We start from the raw sequence: 22,639 nt of genomic DNA on the forward strand, positions 1-22,639 counted from the left end.
TGTGGCTGCCACACTTACCTTAATGCCGCACTAGGGTTCAGCTGCTGAGCTAGTTACGTCGTGTTCACATGATTTACTTAAATGTTTTTGGAAGATGTTGACGCTTCGGTGAACTGTAACGCGGAAATCATGTAACCTTTTGTATTGCTAAGAGCACGTTCTCAAGCAGCTCAGGCTGAATATTCCACAGGAGGTCAACGTATGATCCAATGTCGAGACGTTGAGAAATAACAATCGAGCCAAGTCTGCGGTGGCGAAGAATCCCTGCTCACACATTGATGTGGAATTGATGCTGATGAGACGCCTCAACCGTTCTATGTGGATTATCTCCCCACAGATGACCCTTGTACTTGTTGATGCTGCCAGTTCTAATACGTCTTCGTCAATTAAGAGGACTGATGAAAGAAATACTATAATTGTGGTGATCTGGTGCGAAAATCGACAAAATCCGTCCCTAAAGGGAAATCATCTGCTGATAATGTTCGCTCTCGTTACCGATATTAGCCATATTAGCGTTATCACAAGCGATAAACACAATCGTACTTTGGCTTACACCATGTTGACGGGCCCCTTACCTGGAGCTTGTACTAGGGTTCTTAATATCTTGCAGAATGCGGTGCTTCAAATTTGGTGTGCGCAGTCACTCGCTGCCTTGTACGTTCGTCTGTCTGAAGGGACACACGATCACAAATGCCCAAAAGGGCTTTAAATATTATATCCTGTGCTTGGTGTCCGTAATAGTATAGCCGTCACTGCCTCTTGATCGCTACCATCAGCTTGACAGTAGATACACGCCATATTGGATTGTTCCCGGTACAGCATGCGGCGTTAATCACACAGTCTGCGACATACAAGGAACACACGGCAGCTCATCAGATGAACTTTCATTCGTCAGCGACATCTACCGTGGCAATGATGCATTTCTAGAGACAAGTCCATAGGACTTATTTTGCTCCATTCCCATTCAGGAACCCATCTCTAAAGTTTGTCGGTTTTGCTAATGTACTCCTTTATAGCTACTGCAGCACCATACGGTATATATAATATATATGCATGTTTATATATCTATGATGAGATTATATAAAATATCAACAGCAGCAGAACGTCGTTTAACAGGTGTAGGGTTCGTTATGAGTAGGAAGGTGGGACGAAGAGTGTGTTACTGTGACCAGCTGAGTGGTGGTGGTGGTGGTGGTGTTGTTTAACGTCCCGTCGGCAACGAGGTCATTAGAGACGGAGCGCAAGCTCGGGTTACGGAAGGATTGGGAAGGAAATCGGCCGTGTCCTTTCAAAAGAACCATCCCGGCATTTTCCTGAAACGATTGAGGAAAATCACGGAAAACCTAAATCAGGATGGCCGGAGACGGGATTGAACCGTCGTACTCGCGAATGCGAGTCCAGTGTGCTAACCACTGCGCCACCTCTCTCGGTGTGACCAGTTGAGTGTTAGCGTTGGTCTCATCAGAATCGACGTGCCAACGTCGCAAGTTGAAGATGACGAGATGGAGAACGTATACGATGATATGTAATGGATAATGCAGTAGGTAAAGCAATACTGAAATATAGTCATGGGCCCCTGCAAAGAGCTTGTAGGGAAAGGAGTAGAAGAGAAACTTACAGGTGAATATGGGCTTGGAATGAAAGAGGAAAAGGACTCATTTAGTTCTACAATAAATTTCCGCTAATAATAGCGAATATTCTTTTCATGAATCACAAGAGGACGAGGTACACTTGAAAGGGGCCGGAATATACGGGAAAATTTTAGCTGGATCACATCACGGTCAGGCAGAGGTTACGAAATGGGATACAGGTTTCTAAAGCTTACCCAGGAGCAATATAGATTGGTATCACAATGTAGTAGTGATGAAGAGCAGGCTGAGGTGTAAGAGATTTCTCAAGAAGTACCAAAAGCTAAGGAAATGGAATACAGAATTGCTAAGGAATGATACCCTTAAAGTTCAATAAGGATACAGATATTGCAACACAGAATAAAGCAGTAGGCATTACAGTTGAATAGAAATGGATACAGTGGAGTAGAAATGGTCATCGGGCTGGCCCAGAAGTAGGAATGAGTAACGTAGGTACAAATAAGGTAACTGCAAAGAAACCATGGATAACAGTTGAAAGACTTCAGGTGATCGATGAAAGAGAACTACAAAAATGTTCAGAGAAATTCAGAAATACAGGAATACAAGTCGTTGGGGTATGAAATACACAGGAATTTCAGGGAATCTAAAACTAAATGGCTGCAGGAAAAAATGTGGAGAATACGAAAAAGAAATTATCGTCGGAAAGATTGACTCACTATACAGGATAGTGAAAACAAATTAAAGGCAGAGGTCGGAACACTAAGAGTGCAATGGGTATGCCAATGAGAAGGCGGTTTAGAAGACATGAGGGATTCAGTTTCACAGTCCTAATTTAAGAGAGTTTTCGAGAACTTAACATTAAATAAGGCAGAAACGATAGTGAACATTTCAAAAGAATTTCTAAAATCCTTGGAGGAAGTGGCAACAAAACAATTATTCACGTTGGTGTGCAGAATTTATGAATCTGGGAATATATGAACAAACTTTCGGAAATATATCATTCTCACAATTTCGATCATTGAAAGAACTGACAAGTACGAGAATTGTTGCACAATCAGCTTAATATCTCGTGCATCCAATCTGATGACAAGAATAATATACAGTAGAATGGAAAAGAAAGTTGAGGGTGTGTTACATGCTGATCAGTTTGTCTTTAGGATAGGTGAAGGCACCAAAGAGGAAATTCTGATGTTGTGGTCGATAATGGAAACCAGGATAAAGAAAAATGAAAATACATTCACAGAATTTTTAGACCTGGAAAAAGGGTTCGACATATTCTAATGATGTAAGATTTTCTAAATTCTGAGGAAAATGAAGGTAAACTATAGGGAAAGATGGGCTACATACAACATGTGCATGAGCCGACAGAGGGTAATATGAGTCAAAGACCAAGAACGAAGTGCTCGGATTAAAAGCAGTGTAAGACTACTGTTCAATCTGTACACCGAAGAAGCAATTATGAGAATAAAATTGTTTCAGAAGCAGAGTTAGGATTCACGGTGGAAAGATATCAATTACATGTATTGCTGATGACGTTGTTGTCTTTAGTGACAGTGAACAAAAATTAAACAATGTGCTGAATGTAACGAACAGTCTAAAAAGTGCAGAATAGGGGTTGAAAGTAAATCGAAGAGAGACGAAAGTAATGAGAAGTAGCAGAGAAAGTTAACATCAGTCTGATGGTCACGAGTTAGCCGTCTGCTACCTCGAACCCGAGATAAACCATGATGGATGGAGAAAGGAGGTCAAACCAGACTAGCACTAGCATATGGCGTTTCTCGCCTAGAGAATTGTGCTTATTTCTTACATAGGCTTTAGCTTGAGGAAAAAAATTTCTCAGGGTGTGCGTTTGGAGACAGCAATGTATGGTAATAAAACAATTACTATGTTAAAAGAGGTACAGAAGAGAATCGAAGCATTTGAGATGTGTTACTAAAGACGAATGTTGAAAATTAGGTGACATAAGGTAAGGAGGGAGGGGGATTCTGCGAAGAATCGGATAGGGAAGCAATATGTGGAAAACACTGACAAGGAGAGGGGTAAGGATGATAGGGCATCTCTTAGGACGGGAAGGAATAACTTCCATAGTACAAAGGGAGATGTATGGGATAGAAACTGTGGAGGAATACAGATTGGCATACATCCAGCAAATTAATTACGCAAATTAATTAATCGATAAATTAGTTACTCCCTCCCTCAGATTACATTATGGGTTTTCCCTTCATGGCACATATCACCTTCCCCACCACCCCCCTTGTATGTCCGATTGCCCAACCCTCCCCTCCTGTTCCCCCACCCAGAAAAATGACAGGAGTAATCGCTCAGTCTGTGTTGGACTATTGTATATGGAGGAACTCATGACAGTAGGCTAATATATCGACAAATTGGCTCAAATGGCTATGAACACTATGGGACTCAACATCTGAGGTCATCAGTCCCCTAGAACGTAGAACTTCTAAGGTGTCAGGCAAATCCAACACCTTCCATGAGAACCCTGACATGATAAGCAAATGCGGCAGCATGTCACATAGCTCCGAATAGATACTGACATTACATTAACCAAAGTAATACGATCAACGAGTGAGCAAATGGAATACCACAGGCTAACACAAGAACGCCTAAATGCATGTCATATCTTCCCACCGTGAAACAGACGCAGTTCCGAGGGAAGAAACGAGAACATACGCCGAGAGCAGAACCGTGTTAAGCTAGAAGGCCCTACGATAAGTGACTGACACCCACATCTCCAGCTGACAGCCAGGACCACCCCCAGCCCATGTTACAAGATAGAGCCTTAAAGAAGAACAGTATAGGTATTACGATAACACTAAAAGGGCCACACCAGCTGCAAGTTTTAGCTTGAGACTTTATCGCGTCTGTTACGTTGCAAACGTTAAGAACATTGCCCCACCACGAAAAGTATAACGTTTCTCATTGGATAGACGGAATTTTCGTAGGCAGAGCTTAAGGTTAACATTGAGACCCTGATTGGTCAGTTGAAAACACAGCCAGATAGCTGTTTTTAAACCAACTACGGTAAATTGTAGTAAGGAAAAGTTAGGAGAGAGTTGCTTCCGAGACGGCGAGCTGTGTGGAGCTGTGCTTCCCGCCGCCCCCTGACGTTGCCTAAACACCGTCAAGGTAATGAACGCACGCGATGCCGCATTTTTGAGCGCATAAGTCTTCACTCAGAAATGCAGAAGTCTCATCTGTTACATACCCGCCGGCCGCGGTGGTCTCGCAGTTCTAGGCGCGCAGTCCGGAACCGCGCGACTGCTACGGTCGTAGTTTGGAATCCTGCCTCGGGCATGGATGTGTGTGATGTCCTTAGGTTAGTTAGGTTTAAGTAGTTCTAAGTTCTAGGGGACTGGTGACCACAGCTGTTAAGTCCCATAGTGCTCAGAGCCATTTTGTTACATACCCTTTTTACGTAATACTAGTATCGATCGTCAATTAAAGCTCATGGTATTCATATTTGCTACTTGAAGTTAAAATCTGAAACGCGATGATTTTTCTATTATATAATTAATGAGAAACCACATCAGCCACTGAACTTACGACAAGTTAAGTAAGTCATTAGGATAGTTTTCTCTTTTATGAAACTTAACGTAAATGTAGATTATACACTCCTGGAAATTGAAATAAGAACACCGTGAATTCATTGTCCCAGGAAGGGGAAACTTTATTGACACATTCCTGGGGTCAGATACATCACATGATCACACTGACAGAACCACAGGCACATAGACACAGGCAACAGAGCATGCACAATGTCGGCACTAGTACAGTGTATATCCACCTTTCGCAGCAATGCAGGCTGCTATTCTCCCATGGAGACGATCGTAGAGATGCTGGATGTAGTCCTGTGGAACGGCTTGCCATGCCATTTCCACCTGGCGCCACAGTTGGACCAGCGTTCTGCTGGACGTGCAGACCGCGTGAGACTACGCTTCATCCAGCCCCAAACATGCTCAATGGGGGACAGATCCGGAGACCTCGCTGGCCAGGGTAGTTGACTTACACCTTCTAGAGCACGTTGGGTGGCACGGGATACATGCGGACGTGCATTGTCCTGTTGGAACAGCAAGTTTCCTTGCCGGTCTAGGAATGGTAGAACGATGGGTTCGATGACGGTTTGGATGTACCGTGCACTATTCAGTGTCCCCTCGACTATCACCAGAGGTCTACGGCCAGTGTAGGAGATCGCTCCCCACACCATGATGCCGGGTGTTGGCCTTGTGTGCCTCGGTCGTATGCAGTCCTGATTGTGGCGCCCACCTGCACGGCGGCGCCAAACAAGCATACGACCATCATTGGCACCAAGGCAGAAGCGACTCTCATCGCTGAAGACGACACGTCTCCATTCGTCCCTCCATTCACGCCTGTCGCGACACCACTGGAGGCGGGCTGCACGATGTTGGGGCGTGAGCAGAAGACGGCCTAACGGTGTGCGGGACCGTAGCCCAGCTTCATGGAGACGGTTGCGAATGGTCCTCGCTGATACCCCAGGAGCAACAGTGTCCCTAATTTGCTGGGAAGTGGCGGTGCGGTCCCCTACGGCACTGCGTAGGATCCTACGGTCTTGGCGTGCATCCGTGCATCGCTGCGGTCCGGTCCCAGGTCGACGGGCACGTGCACCTTCCGCCGACCACTGGCGACAACATCGATGTACTGTGGAGACCTCACACCCCACGTGTTGAGCAATTCGGCGGTACGTCCACCCGGCCTCCCGCATGCCCACTATACGCCCTCGCTCAAAGTCCGTCAACTGCACATACGGTTCACGTCCACGCTGTCGCGGCATGCTACCAGTGTTAAAGACTGCGATGGAGCTCCGTATGCCACGGCAAACTGGCTGACACTGACGGCGGCGGTGCACAAATGCTGCGCAGCTAGCGCCATTCGACGGCCAACACCGCGGTTCCTGGTGTGTCCGCTGTGCCGTGCGTGTGATCATTGCTTGTACAGCCCTCTCGCAGTGTCCGGAGTAAGTATGGTGGGTCTGACACACCGGTGTCAATGTGTTCTTTTTTCCATTTCCAGTAGTGTAGATGTGATATGGCATAGGTCATCCTTCAATCCATTGTAGAACTTGGAAACCCATTCAGGGAATATTCGTTCACATTTTTGTTGAATGCAGTTGGTTTTTATCATCCTGTATTAAAATATTTCCTTTTATCAATAGTGCAATTTATAAACAATGTCTGGTGAGTAGAATAAACTTTCCAATGGTAAATTTAACTGCTTTTTCGACGTTATTTTATCAGCTAACTAAAAATAGGAAAGCCTTGAACCCCTTCCACTGAATTTAGTTGATATTAAGATTCTTTTACAGGGAGTGCAGTGGAGCTGACGCTGAAATCATTAAGTATTTGATTATATCATCGCTAGTCTCACTCAACTCTTCTGAACTCTACATGTCATGTGTGGTGTGGCGACTCCTTACCAGCAACAGGTCCCAGGTTCAAACTAGTAAGTTCTCTAAAAAAAACACACGCTCAGAGCGTCGTTGCGCGAAAGTGGTAGGGAGAAACGACTTAGAACAAACAGACACCACGCAGAATGTTAGAAACTATTTAAACCTAACTAACCTAATGACATCACTCACATCCATGCCCGAGGCAGGATTCGAACCTGTGACCATAGCAGTCACGCGGTTCCGGATTGAAGTGCCTAGAACCACACGGCCACCGCGGCCGGCTATTATACCGACAACCTAATTGTATTAAACAATTTAAGACATTGTAATACTGTTTAGACAATGATGATATTGTTTGATTTACTCAAGCAATTTCCAGGAGCCAAGCCACTGCAGAACATTGCTTATTAAACAATTTCCAGGGACTTATTGCGCAGAGTTGATTTATTTCTTTTGCACTACTAACTATTGACAGCAACCTTTTGCGCTGCTGTGCTCACATGTAATAGGTGACAGAAAGCACTACATTTTTGTGGCCACCAACCTAAGGCATAATGTCCTCCTTTGATTACAGTCCTACAGATTGGCGGTGGGAACAACATAACACAAAATAAAACTTCGGTACTAAATATCTAAAAATTGCACAAATATTGTGAAATGACCCTGCCTAAGACATACGCAGCAAATAGACTGTATGTAACACACACCTGCTAACATCTCTGAGCAGAGGCACAGTGCTAGAAATATAACTCGCTGATGCCACTATTGTGGCAATACGTCTGCCTTCTCCAGTTTTGGAAGCCGAGAAGCATTGCGCCCAGACCTGCAGACAACTAGCGAACGAACCCAGCTCCCCAGTGCCATCGGCGGGAACTACTAACTGGTGATCACATAACAAACAATGATGAGGTCCATTGCCATGTGTATGGACAGACTAATGCAAATCAAGTAGTTAATTATCGAAAATACTCGCCATTATCAGGGACCTCGTATCCAGAAATGTTTTTGAACATAAACACCCACCTCCACGCATTGTCTGTAACCCATGTGATTAAAATTGACAGCCAAATACATACCGACCAGTAGTTCGCTATTAATCCACCCTGAGAGACCTCGAGCGTCGCCACCTGGACAGTCCAGCGACCACGGAGAATACATTGGCGTCCTGCGATATTCGATATCCGGGAAATTAAGTCCGTTGACTCCCAAGTGGCTACTTCCCGTTTGTGCATGAACCAAAGGCTCCAAATATGCAGGCGGAGTTTTTCTTTGAAGCTCATAATACTGTGATCCTAACAGGTACAACAGGGGACTAAGGGAGAGCTCGCGCAATTGCCATACAAGAATTGACCGGAAATAGTCCATGTGCACTACCCTATGAAATTAATTCTTTAACAATTAACAGGAGTTAAATAGATGGCTTGAAACACTCACCACTACCTCACAATGATACTTATTCGCAATAAAATATATTTTCAACATTTGAGAATCACACGCTAACAGCCGGCCGGAGTGACCGAGCGGTTCTAGGCGCTACAGTCTGGAACCGCGCAACCGCTAAGGTCACAGGTTCTAATCCTGCCTCGGGCATGGATGTGTGTGATGTACTTAGATTAGTTAGGTTTTAGTAGTTCTAAGTTCTAGGGGACTGATGACTTCAGCAGTTAAGTCCCATAGTGCTCAAGCCATTTGAATCATTTTTGCACACGCTAACATAATTCAAATCAAGTAATGATATTTGCGTCACAAATAGATCGTAGTGCTAAATATACCTGAGGTCTTGTATGCAGCGACGTTAGAGAACACGAGCACCTTTCTCCACCCCAACGTTTCCACTAGACATATCTAGCGGGACAAACCCTCCAATCACGCGCTCTCGCGATCGCGAATTGTTCGCTGTCCTCCAGCTGCCGGAGAGCGGCGGCAACGCAGGCCACGACATCGCATCTTCGTTTGCACACCATTCTGGAGAGATCAGCACAATAGCGGGCCACGCCGCCACTTGCATGCACATCTCCAGCCGTACCAGACGCCGAGAGGCCAGAGAGACTGCTACCGCGACCGCCGACCAGTTAGTTTGTCAATTCACATGGCACGAGGGAAGGGGGGCGGGGATAATAGTCCAGCACAAATTTCCAACTAAAACTCGGAAGAATACTCGCAACTGACGCGATCGTGCAGGCTGCGCAATACATACTGAGTATTAGTTCGCTACTCACACGCTCAGAGGGCGATAGAGTTAGGCCAGCTACTCCTCGTACCCCTCCTGTCTGCTTTAGAAGGCTGAGTGCCTTAAGCCGGAAATGTCTATTCGTTTTGTGAATAGATTTGCAGTTATCGTATTAACAAGGAGCTGGTCAGCTAATGGCCAGCTCCATCAAATGGTGCAATAAATCGAAGGTGGGCCTATTGTATGTGGCGAAATGGGTCATTTTAAACAAATTATATTTTGTGATCATGACTATTTTCTTCCTACGCAATTAGCCTTCTAGAGATGTATAAATATGGAATTAATCAGATTCCTTGCCAATAGCAGTCTCTATTTCGTTTGACTAAAGAGCTAGTTGTGTTCCATAAGAACGACATTTTCTGAATCCATGCTCACGATGTATCAATAGATCGTTTTCTTCGAAGTAATTCATAATGCTCGTACGCAGTGTATGACTGTAAATCCTACTGCGAATCACCGTCAGTGGAAGGATTCTGTAATTCGGCGGATTACTTATACACTCTGGGAAATTGAAATAAGAACACCGTGAATTCATTGTCCCAGGAAGAGGAAACTTTATTGACACATTCCTGGGGTCAGATACATCACATGATCACACTGACAGAACCACAGGCACATAGACACAGGCAACAGAGCATGCACAATGTCGGCACTAATACAGTGTATATCCACCTTTCGCAGCAATGCTGCTGCTATTCTCCCATTGAGACGATCGTAGAGACGCTGGATGTAGTCTTGTGGAACGGCTTGCCATGCCATTTCCACCTGGCCCCTCAGTTGGACCAGCGTTCGTGCTGGACGTGCAGACCGCGTGAGACGACGCTTCATCCAGTCCCAAACATGCTCAATGGGGGACAGATCCGGAGACCTCGCTGGCCAGGGTAGTTGACTTACAACTTCTAGAGCACGTTGGGTGGCACGGGATACATGCGGATGTGCATTGTCCTGTTGGAACAGCAAGTTCCCTTGCCGGTCTAGGAATGATAGAACGATGGGTTCGATGACGGTTTGGATGTACCGTGCACTATTCAGTGTCCCCTCGACGATCACCAGAGGTGTACGGCCAGTGTAGGAGATCGCTCCCCACACCATGATGCCGGGTGTTGGCCCTGTGTGCCTCGGTCGTATGCCGTCCTGATTGTGGCGCCCACCTGCACGGCGCCAAACACGCATACGACCATCACTGGCACCAAGGCAGAAGCGACTCTCATCGCTGAAGACGACACGTCTCCATTCGTCCCTCCATTCACGCCTGTCGCGACACCACTGGAGGCGGGCTGCACGATGTTGGGGCGTGAGCGGAAGACGGCCTAACGGTGTGCAGGACCGTAGCCCAGCTTCACGGAGACGGTTGCTAATGGTCCTCGCCGATACCCCAGGAGCAACAGTGTCCCTAATTTGCTGGGAAGTGGCGGTGCGGTCCCCTACGGCACTGCGTAGGATCCTACGGTCTTGGCGTGCATCCGTGCGTCGCTGCGGTCCGGTCCCAGGTCGACGGGAACGTGCACCTTCCGCCGACCACTGGCGACAACATCGATGTACTGTGGAGATCTCACGCCCCACGTATTGAGCAATTCGGCGGTACGTCCACCCGGCCTCTCGCATGCCCACTAGACGCCCTCGCTCAAAGTCCGTCAACTGCACATATGGTTTACGTCCACGCTGTCGCGGCATGCTACCAGTGTTAAAGACTGCGATGGAGCTCCGTATGCCACGGCAAACTGGCTGACACTGACGGCGGCGGTGCACAAATGCTGCGCAGCTAGCGCCATTCGACGGCCAACACCGCGGTTCCTGGTGTGTCCGCTGTGCCGTGCGTGTGATCATTGCTTGTACAGCCCTCTCGCAGTGTCCGGAACAAGTATTGTGGGTCTGACACACCGTTGTCAATGTGTTCTTTTTTCCATTTCCAGGAGTGTATTTCCTTTCTTGAGCAATCGTGTGACCTGTGCGGTCCTTAAATACAGATCTTCCATCCAGCGAAAGTTTGACGCTTTGGAACCATTACATCAACATATTCAGAAAGGAATCTGTTTGATATTTTGTCAAGTTCGGAAGTCCTGCCTATATTTATTTATTTCAATTCCTTCGTTAGACCGAGGGTATCTACTTCTGAGCTACGCATGTTGGTGGCTGTTCTTGATTCAAATTCAGGAATATTTATTTCATTTTCCTGGCTGGAAGAATTAAGGAAAGCCATGACTCGTCACTCCACTTTACTGTCAGTGTCACTGATAACATTACTGTTGCTTTATGGAGTGAAGTCACTGTTTGTGTCTTATCACTGGTGTACCTCATACACGACCAGAATCTCTTTGGAATTTCTGCCAAAATTCTAGATGGGTTTTTGTTTTAGAAATCACTAAAAGCTTCTGGAATTGAATTCCACGGTAAAATATGGCCTCTGGGGGCTCATTTAAATCTGGCATGTTCTTTTCGTTGTTTCTGCAACAGTTTTCTGACCTGTTTTGCCTATCACTGGAGATCATTACCATCCCTTACATGAGGTAACAGGAGTCATCAAATAGCGACGTGCACATATGCAGATGACGGTAGCATCGCTAATCCAAGATAAAAAAGGCCAGTGCATTGGTGGAGGTATCGTTGGTACCCACGTGACCGATGTGAAAAGGTTTTCGGCGTGGTTATGGCCTTAAAAAGGGAATTAACAGAAACTGAAAGCCGAATGGTAGTTGGACCTAGACGCGTGGAACATTCCATTTCGGAAATCGTTAAGGAATTCAATATTCCGAAACCCACATGTAAAGATAGTGCCTAGATTGCCAAATTTCAAGCATTACCTCTCTCCACAGACAACACAGTTGCCAATGGCCTTCACTTAACAACCGAGAGCAAAGGCGTTTGCGAGTAGGTGTCAGTGCTAACAGACAAGCAACACTGCGGGAAATAAACGCAGAAATCAATGTGGTACTTATGACGAGCAACAAATAATTTGTTGGAAGACAACCACGTTCTGGGACTACCATTAAAATTTCAGTAGATACCCTCAGTATAAGGAAACAGTGGAAACGTGCATGCAATTTATCATAACGCATTCGTAACTTCATAAGATTCCAATAACCTTTAATTGCACAGAACCTAAAACACTACTAAAATACAAATAATAGTAATAGCTGTTTGCAATAAACGTAAATAAGAAGGCGTAACTAATAAGTGGTGATAATTAGTACCAGCAACATCTTTAAAATGTTAAAAGCAGCTCAAATTTCGGCAAAAAATCAGTTGAAGTGATGAAGGAAAGCCATTCAAGTAGTTACTCCAAAAAATCTTCACTTAAACCGGTCGATGATTGATTAGTTGATTAAGCAGATAAAATGCACCTATTTAGAAATGACTAAGAAGCAAACAGTACAATCACCCTTAGCGACGGTGAATCAATGATAGCATTTGTACTAAAGATTACAATTCCACCATTTCGCCTGTATATATAACTTACACGAAGCTCACTAACATGAAATTTCACAGACATGGTGTCTGGTGAGCTGAGATCCGTTAAGAACTAATATACTACTGGCGATTAAAATTACTACACCAATAAGAAATGCGGATGATAAACGGGTATTCATTGGATAAATATATTGTACTAAAACTGACATGTGATTACATCTTCACACAATTTGAGTGCATAGATCCTAAGCAATCAGAAACCTGACCAACCACCTCTGGCCGTAATAACGGCCTTCGTACGCCTGGATATTGATTCAAACACAGCTTGGATGACGTGTACAGGTACAGCTGCCCATGCAGCTTCAACACGATACCACAGTTCATCAAGAGTAGTGACAGGCGTACTGTGACGAGCTAGTTGCTCGGCCACCGTTGACCAGATGTTTTCAATTGGTGAGAGATCTGGAGAATGTCCCGGCCAGGGCAGCAGTTGGACATTTTCTTTATCCAGAAAATCCCGTACAGGATCTGCAACATGCGGTCGTGCATTATCCTGCTGAAATGAGGGGTTTCGCACGGATCGAATGAGGGGTAAAGCCACAGGTCTTAACACATCTGAAATGTAACGTCCACTGTTCAAATTGCCGTCAACGCTAACAAGAGTTGACCGATACGTGTAACCAATGGCACCCCTACCATCACCCCGGGTGTAACGCCAGTATGGCGATGACGAATACACACTTCCAATGTGAGTTCACACGATGTCGCCAAACACGAAATCGACCAGCATGATCTGTAAACATAATCTGGATTCATCCGAAAAAAATGACGTTTTGCCAATAGTGCACCCAGGTTCGTCGTTGAGTACACCATCGCAGGCGCTCCTGTCTGTGATGCAGCGTTAAGGGTAACCGCAGCCGTGGTCTCCAAGCTGGTAGTCCATGCTGCTGCAAACGTCGTCGAACTGTTCGTGCAAATGGGTGTTGTCTCGCAAACGTCCCCATCTGTTGACTCAGCGATCGAGACACGGCTGCACGATCCGTTACAGACATGCGGGTAAGATCCCCGCCATCTCGATTGCTAGTGATACGAGGCCGTTGGGATCCAGCACGGCGTTCCATATTACCCTCCTGAGCCCACCGATTCCATATTCTGCTAACAGTAATTGGATCTCGACCAACGGGAACAGCAATGTGGCGATACGATAAACCGCAATTGCGATAGGCTACAATCCGACCTTTATCAAAGTGGGAAACCTGATGGTACGCATTTCTCGTCCTTACTCGATGCATCACAACGTTTCACCAGACAACGCCGGTCAACTGCTGTTTGGGTACGAGAAATCGGCTGAAAACTTTCCTGGTATCAGCACGTTGTACGTGTCGCCGCCGGCGCCAACCTTGTGTGAATCCTCTGAAAAGCTAATCATTTGCGGATCACAGCAACTTCTTCCTGTCAGTTAAATTGCGCGTCTGTAGCACGTCATCTTCGTGGTGTAGATATTTTATTGGCCAGTAGTGTATTTTATGCAACGAGCACATTACCAGTTCTCAATGCAAATATCCGATATCAGATCTATTAGAGAAGCCTTCGGGCATAATCAAGACACTGAGGTGGTAAAATAGTGTAATACCATTTACAAATTCTATATTACACCAAAATCAGCAACTATTACGTTAAAACCAAACATAAAATATGCAAAACGTGAAAGAGGCAGGTACGGCCAGCCAGTTCCGAGTAAGATGGGTTAGGGTAACGGGCAATAGTAGTTAAGTTAACGCCCGATGGCTACGAGATAGAAACTCAACTTACGAGGGTCGCCGCAGCAGGCAAGAAAGCCGCAGTGTCTCACAGGATACGGAGAGACGCGAAACGGCGCGCCAAACGTATAAGCGCACATAACCTGTGTCAAAAGAAACCCACTTAAAACCCTTGGAAACAAAGGCGGGTGCGTTATCATTCGCTACTCAGATAATCGATAATTACGGGTGCCGACTTTGCCCGGGTAGGAAGAAGCTATAGAAAACGGGAAAACTGTGGAACGACCAGAACTTAATGGTTCCCAACCTTAGTACGGGGTAAAGGACCAACCTTAATCAATAAACAGCTTATCCATGTGGTTCTCAGGTCTTGGTTTGAGCTGGGGTTAGGTTTGGCGATTTTATGAAGTTCGCAGTGCCCTACTAGATGGCGAAGATCCCTAGAAAGATTGGACCAGGTTACGTGATGCCGTATATTCCTAATAGTTTTGTGGATGTATAAAGAGACGGTATGCTGTGTAGCCAAACGAATGTTCGTTTGCGAGGAACTCCCCACTCCTTTACAAAGGATTCGAAATAACAGCCAAGATATGAGTATCAGTGGGAGGTATGTCAGCGTCTTGATGTTTCTTACCCTCCAAATAGCTAAATAGCTAGGAAACCTCAGCAAGAAAGCTGCCTAGAAGAACTTCTATATGAGGTCAGGGAACTGCCTAATTATCTTCACCAGACATCTATGGGCATCAGCCATTATCAGACCCCCTAATACACTGCACTTGAAAATGGAAGGTGGAGATACAGACAGCCCATCCAGATATTTTTCCTGTCTTTCTAGTCCGAGCAAGGACACCACTAAGGGCTTCGTTGTTGGTGTCGAGATCGAACTCCAAGTGTTGTAGGTAAAATTTAAATTTTGAAAGTGGAACAAAGCAGCCAGTGCCTCACACTCATAACTAGAATTTTTAAGTTTAGAGCTGGAGAATCTTCTAGAGATATAAGGAATACTGCAGTCACACCATGATTTGAGGCTGGTTTTTCCCCCACCAGAAAGCTTGCCATTCGTACGCAAACGGTTATGGGGAGCTGCGATCTGGACAAAATTAGGTACGAACTTATAAAAATGATTTACCATGTCAACCTACGTGGCAACACTGTTCTTATTTACTAGGTGGGGAAAGTTCTTTAGACTAACGGGGCGTTCCTGGCCGACTCTAATCCTGTCAATGGACACTAAGTGTCCCAAAAGGAAACCTGGCGCCTAGCTTAGGTGACCTCCATTACGACTAATTTCAGGCCTGGATGGTAAGAGAAGCATACAGAAGTTGAAATTAAAAGAAATTTTTAAGCACATCAGATATGACACTTAAATAGTCTCAAACAGAGTCACGAGAAAGTCAGTTTGATACCTGAGACGGACTTCTGGAGAACCACAGGCAATCCAGCGTAGCCGGAGCCACTTCAATACAGGAACATGTACATCAATCAAGCAACGGGTACCTCATCCCCAAAGGGCAGAACAGATGTCATCACAAAATGAACAGCTGTCCAACACCATCAGCAACTATGTGTCCTTAATCCAGGGTAAACCAGCTGTATCGACATTAGGCTCAAGTACTGCCGACGAACACAACTCTACTGACCACTGGCCACTTAGAAAACGTGCACCGATAGGCTCTATGAACAGCCGCTTGCTCGCTCTCTCTCTCTCTCTCTCTCTCTCTCTCTCTCTCTCTCTCACACACAAACAGCGACAGACTGCCTGCCCATTCCAAGAAACTACAACCAAAGAATCACCTAACAGGCGACGAATGTGCCATCCAGTGACTAGACGGATCCCGGCAGTAGGCAAAAATGTGAGAATATAGAATGAACCGACACAACTCAAACTCGTGCACTGAAAACAAACGCAGTGCCTCACTCTGCTAACGCTTAGCAGGTAGAGTTAACTATCGCTCTTGACTCGGCTAATATGGACCCTCAAAGTTTTTTCGGTCTGGAGGTACCGAAATAACAAAAAACAGGTGCCTATAAATTGAGGCTAAGTGGGGGTTTTGATTTTGTTTACCCTCAAAATCACTAAATAGCGGGGGAACCTCAGTAGGAATGCTGCCCACGAGAACCTCTGCGTGAGAAAGTTAGTCAACAGGCTCATCATCTTTCCCAAATAGTCAACTAAGTGCGTCTGCATTTATGAGACCCTCTAACAAGCTGCACCTGAATACGGAAGGTGGAAATGCAGACAGCCCACCTAACAGTTCTCCCTGTCTATTACGTTGAGCTAGGACCGAACAATGGTCTTTTGTTGTTGGTCTCGAGATCTGACTCCGGTAGGCAAAGATGCAAGAACATAGAACGAACCGGATGCCTCAGAGGTGGGACTGTTTCTTAGGAAGTCATCAAGCGAAATTTTATGTACCGTCATAAACAGATATATTATGCGTTATTTTTGTTTGACTTCAACGTTACACTACTCAGTCTCATTACAACGATCCAGTGGTCACTAGTCCCCGTCTCTGCCATGACGATCTCTATTTCTGAGGATTATTTGTTCGGAAGAGAGCAAGTATGATTACGCACCCATTTACACTTCGAATGGGCTCCTGAACTAAGTGTTCAAAATAAACTTCGGAGAATGCATTCGGTATGATTTCAGACCAAGTTTCATGTGTTTCACCGAATTTAAACTTGGATTTTCGATAATATTGTGAGGGTAGATACAAGTGAGTGCTACAGTAACTGTATAGGTGGGGTACCTATCAGATATGCGGCCAAAGTTTCATTTGAGCTGTTCAGTAACTGTGTTATAGAGTTGGGTGGAAGGGGGGGGGGGTGGAGGGGGGGAGGGGTGGGTCGGCAAAAAGAGCCATCTATTAACTTCGGTTGTTAAGCATAGCTTCTACTCTTACTAACTCACGGGATCTACTTCAGTCATTTCTGAATCTTGTTTATTGTTTTTTTAATGGCAACAATTCAAGATTTTATTATGTGTTGAGCTGTGGCACTTAAGAAATGTTCTACACTGTTGCATCATTCTCAAAAATATTGTGAACTAAAACTTACATAATCGACACAGACCTACTACTCACCTGTCGCTTCATTGTAAATAGTATCATTAGTGTTAATATTACAACTACTACTACAATCACCAAGGTTATTGTCACCATTTTATTAGTTCATGTACAACGCATATTGGATGATGACTCAAAAAGAATGTCTGGCTCTATTTGAGAGAGGCCCTTTAGAAAATAATGGTTCCATAAATAATATACATTAATAAATAATCAGCATCCACCCTTCTGCTATCTGCTCAATGCCGCAACACTATCTTTATTCCTCCATACGCTGGAACCGCCACTCCATGATTCCCAAGCGAAGCCTTGCTGGAGTATTGTAATGAGAAGCCCTCATAATGATTCAGGACCTAAGTTTAGGTGAACTAAAAAGGTAGCCGACACACTGCGGAGGTAAACTCAGAACCTAAACTACTTTTTTGTTCGGTCAGACTGTCTGTGAGAATGGAAAAAGAAACGTTTTGCTTTATTCTAGTGTAAGGAGCAACGTGGATTTCTTCCCAGCTCTATATTATGTACGTGTTCTCATCCCACTCGTTCTTTTGTGGGGGAACTACCATCATCCGCCTTCCACTGCAACAAGTCTTTCTCACTGAGCTGTTGCGCTTCACACTTACAGGAAAGAATCGCTCTTCCCACAGGTCGGTGGGGAGCTCCATACCTGACCGGCAGCAGACAGCGGAATGGCCGCACTACCGCACATTCATGCAGGCCAGCCAAACGCTTTTCTTTTTCGTGTTACAGAAGGCATTTAAGTGAATGAGAGAGAGGTCTTACACAATTTAAGAAAATATTAAAAAAGTATTTTATCAAAAGTCTTAATTCTCATGATCGTGTACATACATGAAAATTAAGATTTTTGAAGAAAAATATCGTTTCTTATATTTTACCGTAAAGAGAGATCTATGTAGTGGCGCATATCAGGAAAAACTCTCAAGCAACTGTAGAATCACATGTTTCATCATAATCAAGTGCGCAGCTTATGGACTTCCATAGTACCGTATCCGCCAACAGAGTCTGTACCTGCCAGTAACAGATTAATTAAAACACAGAAACTACCACATCAATATTTCCTTGCTGACAGTGAGATGTTTCAATTATGTGTTGCAACACTGCTTCATTCACGAAATTCTGAATACATTAATTTGTAGTTTATCAACAGAAGTAAACTTTACGTCATAGTTAGAGAGTCACATAACTTCTGTAAAAGTGACACGTCTACACCAACCCGCAGCATAAAATTACCTGTAGTACACTAAGTATCGTGACACCTGCCTGAAAATGACTTAAAAGTTCGTGGCGCCCTCCACCGGTATTGCTGGAATTTAATATGGTGTTGCCCAACCTTTAGCCTTTATGACAGTTTCTACTCTCACAGGCACACGTTCAATCAGGTTCTGGAATGTTTCTTGGGAAATGGCAGCCCATTTCTCACGGAGTGCTGCACTGAGGAGAGATATTGACATCGGTCGAAGAGGCCTGGCACGGAGTCGGCGTCCCAAAACATTCCAAAGGTTTTCTGAAGGATTCAGCTCAGTACTCTGTGCAGGCCGGTCTATTACAGGGAAGTCATCGTCGAGTAACCACTCAGCCACAGGTCGTGCATTACGAGCAGGAGGTCGATCGTGTTGAAAGATGCACTCGCCCTACCTGAGCTGCTCTCGCCTAATCACATCAACATGACACGTTTTGTGCGGGACAGGTCCTTTTAACTAATCTTGCGTCAATACACTACTCGTTTTAAGTTTTAAGCCATTTGACGTAACTGATGTGTCTCAAAGGAGCAGCAGGTCTACATAAATACATGTTGATAAATAGATTTATTTAAAGTCAATGTATCAATTCGTAAAGAAGAGTATGTAAATGTGGAAACCCAGTTTGTTTCTGTTGTATAAAATAAATTGTTTCCGGAAATTTAGATTCAAAAATTACCCAGAGTTAATTAACAAAGTTTTCACAAATGAATATAATATTAGTAATTACAAAATTGTTTGACAAAAATAAAACAACATTAGCTGCTTGTACCACATGTCCTCAAATTTTCATAAAGTGTGGGAATGTGAAAACACCTTAAAATTCTGGAAAACGAAGTATTTAAAGTACAAATAAATGAAACTGTATGAATTTATTTTACTTTAAATCACATTCTTACTTCACAAAACGATTTTGAGCATAACTGTAATACTTAGACTTGATAAATCAAGTCCGCATTAATTTGTAAATGCCAGCTACACTTTTAATCCACAATTATCGCATATCGTCCTTGGAAAATTCTCCTACTTACAAAAAATACAAATCAGCTATTGTTCAATAACTGTCTTCCCCAGTGAGAAGATAAAAATGTTGATCACGTGAATCGATAATCTGTGCATTAGACTCTTCATCCGAATCATTTAACACGTTTTCCGCCTATTTTTCCAGGAACAGCTTTAAGTATTGGTGTTCTTTTCGTAGGGGAATTAGACACTTCGGTTTGCTCTGTAATAAGGAGTTTCGAGGAGCGTTTTATAAAGTGAAGATGTAGAAACAACTGGTGAGCCTGGACTAGGACCTCTTTTGATAACCTTCCCCTTTAGAGGGAGGATTCGCTTAATGTTCTGTGGAAACACACATACATTTGACCAGCTGTTAGATAACGATTTTTAGCATCTACTTTCTCTTTCGTCATTTTCATTTGAGCTGCTGTTGCTAGGTCTCTATAAGAGCCTCGTATGTCATTTTGTGCTGGATCATTATTTACGCCTGGAGAGGCTGGATTCTCATCAGTTCCCAGGTTTTGTTCATTTCCTCTTAAACTACTGGCCTCATACAATGATAGCGGTGCTCCCGCAGATTTAAAAGCTAGCATTAGTAAGGCACCGATGAAGCCAATTAAAAAAACAGTGCTCTCACAAAGCAAAACTCCAGTCTTCAAAACTCATTTCACAGCAAAAGACGGTTTCTGACACTGTAAGTGGGCTTTTGCAAACAACTCATACGACATGTGTGCCTAGAGGTCAGTTGCTCTGCCTCAGCCTCCTATGAAAATGCTCGGCATAATACGTTTCCAGAGCGTCCATGAAACCATTTACAAGAGTTTGAGGTCCGTGAGAAGAGTAAGGCGCAATCCCTAAATTAAAACATGGTTCTCCTTCGCAAGTTCTGTAATTTCAACGTTTCATTTGTATTGTTGTGCCCATCAAGAATCAGTAACACAGGAGACCCTGCTAAAGGATGCGCCTTAGGAATGATTAAGCCATTCAGTGAAGATCTCCGTTTGAATGCAACCTGAATGGAAGCTTTTCCCAACTGTTCCAGGAGGCACTCCTTTCAGTACAGTGTTAATCCAGTTATCCTGGGGACTACCGTCATTTGTGGTATGAAAGAACTTCTGGCACTCTTACAGCCTGTGAAAATCAACAACAAACCTCGCCCTGATCTTGCGGTGCCACCGTCTTGACGTTTATCTTTCAGTCCAGTTACAATTTGAGTCTTGCTCAGGACCTTAATTAGTCCAATCTTGCCTAAGATCTGCACACGAGCAGCGCTATATGAATGTTTGCTTAACATAGATTCCATTATATCAGAACACTTGCCTATAGCTTCTGTGCGTTGGCTCGCGGTAGTGAGGTCTCCGTAGGTGTGTGTATTGTGACCTCTGGGCCAGGAATGCCTGATTTGCCAGTGCTAGTCTGCTATTTACATCCTCTTTGCTCCATCCGTCAAAGGTTATTTTGCTGACAAGGAGAGAGACTTCCTTAACTTCATCTACTTTGTGATCACCGATTATGATGTGAAGTTTCTCACTGTTCTCTTTTTTTCCTTTCTCCTACTTCCCGTTTCCTTGGTCTTTCTTCGATTTACAATTAATCAACATTCTGTATTCACTTGACAGTTCTTTCTACACAACACGTCCTGCATTTCTTCACATTCACTGAGGATAGCAATGTCATCAGTGAATGTTATCATCAATATCCATTCAGCCTGAAATTTTACTCTTGAAACTTTCTTTTACTTCCGTCATTGCTTCTTCGATGTATAGATTGAGCAGTAGGGGCGAAAGACTCCAACTCACACCGTTTTTAATCCGAGCGTTTCGTTCTTAGCCTCTCAGTCTTACTGTTCCCTCTTGGTTCGTGTACGTACGATGAATTACCCGCGTTTCCCTACACTTTACCCCAATTTCTTTTCAGAATTAGGAGCTTCTTGCATCATTTTACATTGACGAACGTTTTACCGGGTTGACAAATTCCAATAATGTGACTTGATTTTTCTTCAGCTTTACTTATCAACCGCAACGCCAGAACTGACTCAAGTGCCTCAACTTTTCCTAAAGCTAAACAGAATTAATTCAACCTATTTTCAATTTCCATTTAGATTTTTCTGTATATTAGCCTTATCAGCTACTTGGATGCATGGGCTGTTAAACTGACTGTGTGACGATTTTGCACTTGTCGGCTCCTCCATTCTTCGGAATGGTGTGGATGATGTTTTATGAAATTCAGATGGTATATAGCCAGGCTCATACATTGTACACGTCAACCTGAAAATCGTGTTGCTGCCAATTCCCCTAATGATTTCAGAAATCCCGACGGAATGTTACCTATCCGTTCTATCTTATTTGATCTTCAATCTTTCAAAGCTCCTTTAAATTCTGATTCTAGTACCAGGTACCGTATCTCTTCCCTGTCGACTCCTTTCCTTCGTCTGTCATTTTATCAGACAAGTGTTCCCCTCGTAGTGGCCTTCAATAGACTTTTTCCACCAGTCCGCATAGTTCTGTACTTTTAACAGTGGACTTCACACAAAACACTTAATGTTACTATTCTTGTTTTAATTTCATCGAAGGTAGTTTTGACTTTTGAGTCCACCGTTCCAACAATGATTTACTTTCATTGCTTCACATTTTCCATGCAGTCATTTTGCCTTATCTTCACTGCATTTCCAATTTATATGGTTCCTAAATTACTTATTTCAGTATTCCTGAATTTCCCTGGACATTTCTATTCTTCCTCCTTTCTTCAATCAACTGAAGTTCAGAATGGTTCAAATGGCACTGAGCACTTTGGGACTTAACATCTGAGGTCATCAGTCCCCTAGAACCTAGAACTACTTAAACCTAACTAACCGAAGGACAACACACACATCCATGCCCGAGGCAGAATTCGAACCTGCGACCGTAG

Source organism: Schistocerca gregaria, chromosome 2 (assembly GCF_023897955.1).
Source record: "Schistocerca gregaria isolate iqSchGreg1 chromosome 2, iqSchGreg1.2, whole genome shotgun sequence".
In the NCBI taxonomy this organism is placed as follows: domain Eukaryota; kingdom Metazoa; phylum Arthropoda; class Insecta; order Orthoptera; family Acrididae; genus Schistocerca; species Schistocerca gregaria.